The following is a 10,258-nucleotide window of genomic DNA, read 5'->3' on the forward strand; positions in this document are numbered from 1 at the left end:
TGATAGGTGGTTACCATGAGTGCTTGAACCTGTCCAATGATAATACCAGTAAATTTAAAAACTGTTTGTTATCTTTCTATGGGAATTGGAGGGATTTCCTAGCGTCTGATCTGTTTCAGCGGTACACAACCTGTGGCTGCGGTGTGGTCATCTCTAAGTTTGGTGGTCTGACTAGTCCCGTCTCAAGAACTGATGTTGTTTGAGCTGAGGAGGGTCTGCAACTGAGCAGTGGGATGAGAGCAGGGTGATGACCATACTTGACTGTCACCAATTTCAGAGCTGAAGCTGGTCCAAAAGCTGACCTAGCTGCCAACAGATATCTGGTGCGCGGACGTGATGTTGCCAAAGTATTTCTTTGCTGCTGCTAGACCTGGGCTGCAGCTGCCTGTGGGATGAGGGAGGCTCCGAGCTGGTTTTGGTTGATCCTATTAGAGTAGCAGTTGAGAGCTTGGAGTATCATGCGTTGAACTTTTTGGGATGCAGGGGAGTTTTACTGTGACCATTTGGGGAGGTAGGGGAGTTTTACTGTGCCACCTTCACAGCTGCAAAACACAGGTAGAGATAGCTGGGGCCAAAATATGCAAAACCTCCCTCGTGCTCCTGGGCAGAAGCAGGTGCCTTGTTGCATGCCTGGGGAGGCTGCCTCCCTCCTTGCTGGCCTGGGACAGGTAGACATTGCGTCCACAGCCAGCTGCACCAGGCATCTTCTGTGTAAATTCCCGGTGTTGTTTCGGTCTCTTATGAGTGAGACTGTCTCTGCTCTGGGTCCCATCTCTTGAAACGCAGCAGAAGGACTGGGCTGCATTAGAAAACAGTTCCTGTGCTGTAATGTTCCCACCTTGCCCTGTGCTTTCATGGTTTTGCCTTAAAACTGAACTCGGGGGTTATTCAGAAATCCTCTGAGCAGCAACCCTCTCAGTCCATCTAGGGAAGTCTTGATGCTTATGCTGCTGCGCTCATTGGTTTTAGCACATCATTTGGGGACCCCTTTAAAATGCAAGCTAATTATGTTATCTCCTTCATAGATATTTGTGGGACTGATGCTCTGGTGGAATAAATTATTTTATATGTTCTAAACATTAGGCTGATGGAGCTGAAGTGCTGAGGTCCTTTTTTAATCAGAGGCACCAGATTAACTCGCTTTTAGTCTTTCAGAAACCCACTTATTTTTAATGAGTTTACCATGATATAGGTCCACAAATTTCCTGTCTAGCTTCTTTTGGCACTCTTAGATAAAAATGCCATCTGGGAAGGAGATTTATTGGTTTTGGGATGATGTTCCTTCCTTATCACCTTGTTTTGCTGGCCCTGAGCTCATCCCAAGATAGCAGTACTTACCTAGACAGCATCAGTTTGTCAGACACAAATTGTGGAAAAATTAATTTAAAATACCTTGACCTTTCTACCCCAGTAAGATAGGATTTTTTTTCCCCCATAATAAAACCTCTTGCTAATGTAAAATGCTTACATATATATATATAAAAATATGCATGCATACAAATAAATAAAATCTCTAGCTGCTTTCTTGTTATATTCTGCTCTTCTTCCACTGCAAACTCTGCCTTGGTTTTGTCATGGAAGTATTTTTATTTTATATCTGTATTTATTTTGCAGAAGTGAATTTGGAGCTTTGAATGGTATCTACTGTGCGTTAGGATACTGACGCTAGCCAGGGGAGGTTCTGTGGCATAATTTTATTTACAGATCCTTCAGCTCGACACACTTTTCACTATTTAATTCCCTGTGTATGGCTGCCTTAGATGGAGGGATGCTGGGTGAAGCTTGGCTGAAGCACCATGAGTACTTCCCAGGATATCAGGATGGTGGGGACTTCCCCGCTCTCCATTTCTGTGGCTCAGTGGGCCCACAGGAGACTGTAAAACATCATTGTGTCAAGGTGGCACCAGAGAAATAAGCCCAAATGCTCACTGCTGCAGGAGGCCAGGACTCTTCCTCGTACCCCAAAACCAAGCAAAGGAGAAAAACTTGGAAAAAATGATTAATGGCTATAGAAGCTGCTAGGGCTTGTGTTGTTTGTATGTGTTATGGCAAGGTAATGTGGAGGATAGAGCTCATGGTTAACCCTGTGTGCTTGACCTTTAGCAATAGCACTTGAAATCTGTTCAAGACCTTTAAAACAAAACAATCCTGTATCTTTTTGTAAACTTTCTATGGAAAATGCTTTATCCAGCAGTTACACAGAAAAGACAAAATAGAAATATATCTCTTGTTCTGTCTGCATGAGCTGTAGGATGGTTATTCCTTTGTACTCAAACTTTGATGTTGAGGGATGAATGTATCCTGGTTTTAGTTGCCTGCATTGCATTCCTGCACAGACCCTGGCTGTGACTGCAGAGGCGCCGCTCCTTTGGCGTGTAAAGAAACCTTGTAGAAATAATGAGTTTGTTTTCTGAAATACATGGAGAAAGGATTGTGCGTGAATCAGGGGAGGGTGTAGCAATTTGCAGTGGTGTTCATAGCATCATTTATCAATTACAATAATAGCAAATTGTAATAAAGCCTCTATAGTTTATCCAAATTTGCTCCATTGCTTGTGGCTGACTAAACTTGAAGGGACTCCTGAACGTTATGCCTGGGAGTAAAAAACAAGCTCTGCTGGAATTATTAAAAAACATTTAAAGCATGTGTGCACTTTTAAATGGTGAATTTATCTCATGATAACGCAGCCATGTGTTGCACGGAAGTAGAAGGCTGTTTTGAGGAATGTATGTGATAAGTGAGGTGGGAAATGGTGTTTCCTCCAAACGTCTCTTAAAATCATTGCCTTACTTTTCCTGCACTTGTGCTTTATTCCCATATGTTGGTGTCACCTCATGTTCCTCGTAGCACAGTGTTTCTGATGTAGGAGACTGCTGGTTAACTGGTTTCAAGGGATGACTTTACATTGATTTTTTCATTCCTCTGAGTCTTCGTAGCTAGAGGGAAGGAAGATGATACACAAGCAAAAATCAGTTTTGGTTTTACCCCTCTATAAAATTTGTGCTTAATGATCTCATCTCTTCCTTGGTGCTGTGTTTTTACCACAGTGTCCTAATCCAAGCACTGATCTTGCTTTCACTTAGCATCTGAACTCTGATGAACTGTCAACACTTGATGCTGTTCCTTTCACTCCCTAGTCTCCCATTTAAGAGTGGAATATTTGACTCTCTCAGTGGCATTAGACATCAGCTAGAAAGACAGGATGATTTTTACGGGACTTTTAGAGGAATATTTTGTATTTCTTGCCCTGCTAATTGGAAGATGGGAGAGCCATGTTGCCCCTGTCCCAGCATTCACAAGGTAAATTATCACCATGTCAAATTACAGCTGCTGACTCCTGCCAGACAATCCTCTGCCTTATCTTATCTATCTACATTTTTTTAATGCCATGCTCATCATCATGGCATCTAAGTGCCTTGAAAGTTTTCCATTGCTTCAGAGGAAAGATACATTTATGGGTGTGTTAGGGGAAATCTTTCCCTGGTTCTCATTATTTGGTCAATCTGTGTGAACAAGGGTGATAAAGGTTAACGTGAAATAGCACTGAAAAAGTGACTTTCCAGTGCAACAACCTTTTACATGACAAACCTGATCGTTGTTGATATTTTGTCCAAAATATATCATGTGGCTTTTACTTCTGGTTATGTTTAGGGATTAGCTGGATTCTGTAATGCTTCTGGCACTGGAGTGAGCAAGCAAGCACTGACATAAGGCCGTGCTGTGCTCCAGTTCATGCTCTCTCAGTATTAATCTGCTGTCTTCAGCTGACAGCAGTCTTGGGTCTGGTTTGAAGCATTTGAGGCTTTTTGGTTGCTGAGTAGATGGCACATTTATTGGAAATAGATCAGTTTGGCTTCTGCATTGGAGTTTCACTTTGCGGTACACATTGTAAGAAGACCTGATGCAAAAGCTGGTGCATGTTAAATAAAGCAATTTAAACTGGGAATTGCTGAGATGGCAAGAAGCCCACAAGAGTTTTCTTCTTTAATCACACTTCTGAGCAAAACCATCACTTATGCCTCATAAATGTTCTGGGATGTCTGTTGTATACCACTACTGTCTATTTTTCAACCTGTACCAAAAAGCATGAGAATTTAATGTAAGGATTGATATGTACGTGTGCATATAGGCATGTGCTTCTGCATGTGTGAGTGCTGCCAGTGCACTCCACAGAGCAGGTCTGTGTCACTAGCTGGTTTACTGTCCTCAGCTGACTCCTGTTCCTCGGTCTGCAGAGGTCTGGTCCGGGTGTAACGAGCCGGCTGATGCTGGGGACCAAAGGATCACTTCCCAAGCACTGCCTCTGTCCTTGTGAGACGTCTCGGCTTTCAGGTTCCCCGTATGGCTCCTGGGATATCAGATCTTGCCCACGCACTGGCTGTTGCTACTCCACCTTTCCTAGAGGTTTGTGCTGTTGAGTCGCGCTGTCCGTATTTGCCGCCCAGCTCAGTAGTAGGCAGCAAGCTGCAAGAGCTCTGATTCTCTCCTCAAGTCACAGGTAATCCACTGAAATCCCTACGTGATCCAACAGCTCTCTATGTTTTCACCCCTTGACTAGAGCGCTGTTTGCAAAGTTAGCAGGCCAAAAGCAAGGATTTACTATTTTATTATTTGTAGCCATCTACACTTGAGCCTATTTTCACATGACTGTGATGTTACTTCCAGAGCTTCTCTATCAGCTAGGGAGGGTGATGCTTGTGCTCTTTGCTTCAGTGATAATTTGGATGGGGGCGGGGAGGGGGAAGGCCAGTGGGGTAGATATTTCAGAGACACTTTACTATTCTGTCCCGCTGGCGTAGTGATTTCAAAGCAAATGGTAGTAGTAAATGCAGATTCCCCAGTCAAAAGGAATTGCCATCTGGCAGTTAGTTCTTCCATCTTGCTAAATCTTGGGGAGTGGGGGGACAGAGGTGTCTTGGTGCCAATGAAAACATTATTCTAACTCCCTTAACAGCTTACTTAGCTGTATTGCAGGTTTTCTTGTCTGTATTTTAGCACAACAGCAACTTGCAAACAATCCCAGTGTTTCATCTGCAAATCTCTGCGCTGTCAAAAATCAACTTGTTCTGCTGACATGCTCAAAAAGAAAAAAAAAATCAAATCACAACAGAGAGAGCTTAATTTGGCCTGCAGACTGTACTTCATCCCACTCAAATGTAGTCAGTGTAAGGCAAATAAACTGCAGCCATGTGGGTTCTCCTGTAGAAGCTGGTGTGTTGCCTTTGATCTTGGCGAAAGTATGAACCTTCTGGACCTGACTCAGCAAGGTTCTCCTTCATGCGCCTAATAAAAAGCATGAAAGCCATCCTGTTTAAGTCAGTAAGGTTTTCCGTATGCCTAAATTTAAGCACATGCTTAAGTGGCCTGCTGAACTGTTAATGAAGGGAGGTTTCCATCTCTCTTGGACAACATTGCTTAGACTTCCACTGAGCTGTGCTACAGCAACAGCAGAAGTTGAGGAAACAGAGAGGGGAAGAGAAATATTTAACTCGGGTCTTCCTTCAGCAGCCAGTTTTCTTGCTACCTAAGGCACAGCTGCTAAAGACTGCGCGATTGGCTTTGCTGCGTGCTGAAAGATTGCTTCCTCCAAGCTTGTGCTCTAATTTCCAGCCTTGTAATTAGCTCTTCCACATGGTTACCCCAATTGGCGCAGCACGCAGTCATATGATGAGCTTATGCCACTGGACATCCTCAGCAGGCAGAATCACAAGGCAGCACGTTAAATCCTGCCCTGCAGATCTGCTGGACTTTAACGCGGGCTGATGGCAGCAGGGGGGTGGCTGTGGAGAAACAGCCCCCGAGTGCAGCAACTTGGCTGAATTTGGGCAGAAAAGGATTACTCTGGTTGGAGAGGCAAGAGGCACTTCTAACTGCAGTAGTAGCATTTTCAGGTGGTTGTTTTGAGAAGCGCAGTGCCTCGCCTGTGCCTGGAGCGGTACAGCAGATACACCAGCTTGGGGGAAGCTGGTCCTGCTTCGAGACGCCTGCTGCCCCTGGCACAGGTTGCATGGGCGCTTCTGCAGCAGGCTGTGCCAAGGAAGCCTTTCCCTCTGTTCTTCAGGGGATAAAAGGAAAGGAGAAGGATCCAGAGCTCAGGAGCAATGTCTGAGAACCTCGCACTGGGAAATGGGATTCCGCTGTGCTGGTTTGTCTTCCAAGGAAGTGTAGAGATGACGCTGCATCCTCGCAGGCAGGGACCACCACCACCAGGCATCCCCCAGCTGCTTGCTACTCAGCCTCCCTGTGGGCATGGCAAGCCCTGGGCTTAGGGGGTGGCTGCAATTTCCCCCGGCTTGCAAAAGTCTCCAGGCAGCACTGACCTTTATTTGCCTCTCCATTATGCCTCAAGGGCCAGGTTTTCATACAGTGCAAACTGGTGCACCTCTGCTGACTCTCATGGATAGCACTTGAGAAGCTGAGGAGAAGTGGTAGGAGAAATAAGAGGAGGGATGTGCCATGATTTTGTCAAATCTGGTTTGGACTGTGTTACACAGCTTTCTCTGCGAGGAGGGACACTGGACTGAAATGGGCAGAGTTTGACTCCAGGTTTCACAAAATAAGATTTCCCCTTTATTTGAGTACCTGTGGTTCCCAATTAAAATATTAACCTGAGGTGACAGATATAATTTCATTGAATCTCTTCCTTCAGATCCCAAGGATACTTTTGTGCTATTTTCTGGTTTATATGGTTTTATTTTAAAGCCTCTTTTTTCAAAGTTGTGTTTGATGTCTTGTTGCTTTCATGTCAAAACAACTGGGACCAAAGCGACCTGAACTCTTTTCCAGAGCCATGGTAAGAGGAAAGCTAATACACACAAATAAGGTCAATCCCAAACTTTTGAATTATGTCAGATCAGCCTCCTGATGAGAAAAGAGGTGAGAGAGGAAGGAGAATCTACTTGAAGGCACCAAGCTGGATATGGTAAAGCATCTCATAGTGTTAGTTAAAACTTTTAAAAATGTTTCCAGTATGTTTTACAAAGTATTGCTTGAGGTTTAGGTACTTGTGGAAGGATGCAAGTCATCTATAAGGATTTTTCCGTGGCAAGAGACTTGCACTGCAATAGGCAGCTGTTCTGATTGTTCAAAAGTAACCCACGGTCCTTTCAAGTTGTGATTACTCAAGAGTCATCCGTGACTCAAACTGATAAATTCTATCAACAGCAATGACCTTATTTTAACCCTCTTGATCGTTGGGAGCGGGCCATGAATCGTGTCCTTCTGCCTCATGCCATGTGTTGCAGTCCCACCAGGGGCTGCTCAAAGCATCGGCTGTCCTGAGGACTGGCCGTGAGCCACCACCAGCTCGCAGAAGCACCATGCACTGCTGTGAGCCCTGATGGAGCGAGGATGCCTGTTGGGGCTGGGCCTTGCAGCTCCCCTGGCTTTGCAAGCCTCACCACCGCTGGGGCAGGGCGCTGAGTGGGCATCCCACAGGGGTGTTGGAGGGGGGGGTAGTGTCAACATAGGTTGGACTGACTTATTCCTCTGCCTTCTGAATACGGCGATTCTTGTTTTTTTCCTGAGCGTGACCTGTGCCCTTGGGTATCTAATGGGTCACTTTATGTCCCAGGGAATGAGTCTGAGGCACATCACGTTACAAGATGAGCAAGCAGCAGTAGTCTTCCTCTTGCCTTTCCTCCACCAAAAAAGCTACAACCAGGGTGCAAGGAGAACTTCTTCCCTGCCTGCATTTCCAGTCCTGGTCACCCAGTTCTGTGCATTTCTTACATGTTCAAGCATGACGCTTCTCTGACAACAACCCCCCCAGAGAAAACAGCCCCCCCCCCCGCCCCAAGTTGCTGCTCTTCTTGCGTTGTCTGCACAGGGTATTTATTTGCAGAGAGCTTGCTTTAACACTCCATACTGCCTTAGCCTAAGCAGACTAATAGGCTCTTTCAACACCTCTGTAGTGCTGCCTGCTGTGGTAATCATTCAGCGGTCATGGCTCTCTGCAAACAGCAGCACTGAACTCGCTGTTCAATTACCAGTTTATTATTCTAAGACATCTGCGGAGCAGAGTGGTGATAGCCATATGCCAATATGGCTGTGGACTGCTTGTGAAGTTCCTTGTGGGACACTGAGAGTGAAGCAGGGGTCCAACCAGTTCTTTTAGGCTGGTGACTGACAGCATCTGACATAGGCTTAAAATAACCCACCCCAGAAAAGAAAACAAGGCCACCTCCAAAAGAAGAATTCCTAATATGTGAAAACTGAGCTCAGAGGTGGGTGCTTGCACGTGGGAGTCAAGGTCGAGGTGTGTTGACCTGCCAGGAAACCCTGCGTTTGGTTATGCTGGTTCAGCATGCTCACAGGCAAGTCCTTCCAGTACTTAAGAACTTGGTTGCTTTGGGGTTTCGTGAAGCTCCTGTGAAACAAAACATTTTTTGCTGAAATTCATAACTGAAGCAAGAACTGATCCTCACTTTGGGCTGATGAAAGCTGAGTCTTTCCTGGTGCTGACACAACAGCCTCTGGCTAGAGATGGTCTCGCGCTGTAGCACTTGTTCTGGGCTGGTTCCCGTAGTGATCCTTGGAGAAAAGCTGGGGCACAGAGACTGAAATAACAAGAACCAATCATCATAAAAACACATCTGTTGGGTTCGGATTGTGTACGATTTGTAAAGTGTGACTGCAATTACAGGCTATTAAAGAAGGCTCAAACTCTTCTACAGCTCTGGAAAACTGAGCTCCCTTGAAATATTCAGTTACGCCAAGAAAAAATAAAGACATAGTAGATTTCTCTGTGGCTACAGAAATTTGATGAAACCTCCCCCAACTTTATTCACTCCTGAAATGTCCATACAAAACAATTTAGCTTCTTATGACTGGATTGTCAAAGAAGAACGGCTTCTAAATTTTTTCCCTTCACTAAGTAACTTCAACTATGTTTTATCTTTTTCCTTTTGTCTCTAGTCCCTGATCCTTCTCTCTCTCTCTCATCGTCAATTCAGTATACTCCAAATGCATGCTGAGGGTGTTCATGTTAGCTTAGCAAGTGGAAGGATGTGTTGGGAATTGCTTTCTGAGCTGGTATAATCCAAAGCAAAACATTGCCACTTTTATTGGCCAAGATGCAGAATCATTCCTCCTCTTAGCAGGAAGGCATCCAAGAGATAAGGAAGTTAAACCAGATGAGCGTGTGCATTTTAACATCTCTGAAGCCCTGCTTGTGCTATGATGCCTCATTCCTTGTTATTGCTGACTTGTGAAAAGAATAAATCTACCAACAGTAAAATCCTGCTGGTAGCTTGCTTATTCCAAATTTCTCTCTCATGCTGCAGCATAAGTATCAGAAGTAATTCTCTCATGATACATCTTGGCGTCAGAAACTTATTTTGTGTGATGGGGGTTGGTGCCTGTCCCTGTGTGTAACAAGCTGGTTGGTAAAGCGTGTATGTATTATCTGTCAACATCCAGAGTGCTAGGCTTGGGATCATTGGAAAAAAGAGGAGTAGGAGTTGCAGAATCTGACTGGGGAAATGCCTTTTCATCCTTTCCTATTCCAAAAATATCTGATGCCAAGATTCTGGTTTGGGAGCAGAGTTGACTCTGTAGCAGCACAGTGCTGCATAGGGTGGAGGTGGAAGAGGGAGCAGGGGCAGGTGAGGAATGACTGCTCTGATGGGAGATCAAGGATAATGAAGGATTTGCTGATTGCAGGAGTCTGCTGACTTAGAGGGACCAGGGGGATGAAGAAAAAGAGGTAAAAGAAAGGCTTATGGAAAGAGAGAGGTTTAATTAGTGTTGTCTAAGAGAAAGGAAGAAGAAAATGAGAGAGCCAGAACAGATAAAGATGAGTAGAAAGCAATACCTAAAGATTTTCTGGGTACACAGACTCCAGGTTTCCTCAGTGCTTTTCTATCCCGGGCACCTTGGAAGATACTGAGGATTCAGCTGGAGTCATCACGGCCCTGTTGCATGCTGGTGGATGGGATAAGTTCTCCCAGGGATGTGGGGCCAGTAGAGTTATCTGATGTGATTTGGGGTAATGCACATCTAGGTATAAACTAAGCAGCGTGATGACAATGAGCTGATTTCCCACCTACACTAAAGCATTGCTGCATTTGGAGGTTTTAGTGGCACGGCTCTGTGAAAATACAGATCTGTACCTCAGATGTCCCTGCGTATACATTTTAGATATTTCTATGAGGAAAAAGTCTAAGGATATTAGGGAAATAAAAAACCCCAAGCTTTGATTCAGGCCTATGTTAAAAAAAGCTACTGAAAAATACGATTTTGTTAAGCATCCTATTCT

Source organism: Accipiter gentilis, chromosome 14 (genome assembly GCF_929443795.1).
Source record: "Accipiter gentilis chromosome 14, bAccGen1.1, whole genome shotgun sequence".
NCBI classification, from domain to species: domain Eukaryota; kingdom Metazoa; phylum Chordata; class Aves; order Accipitriformes; family Accipitridae; genus Astur; species Astur gentilis.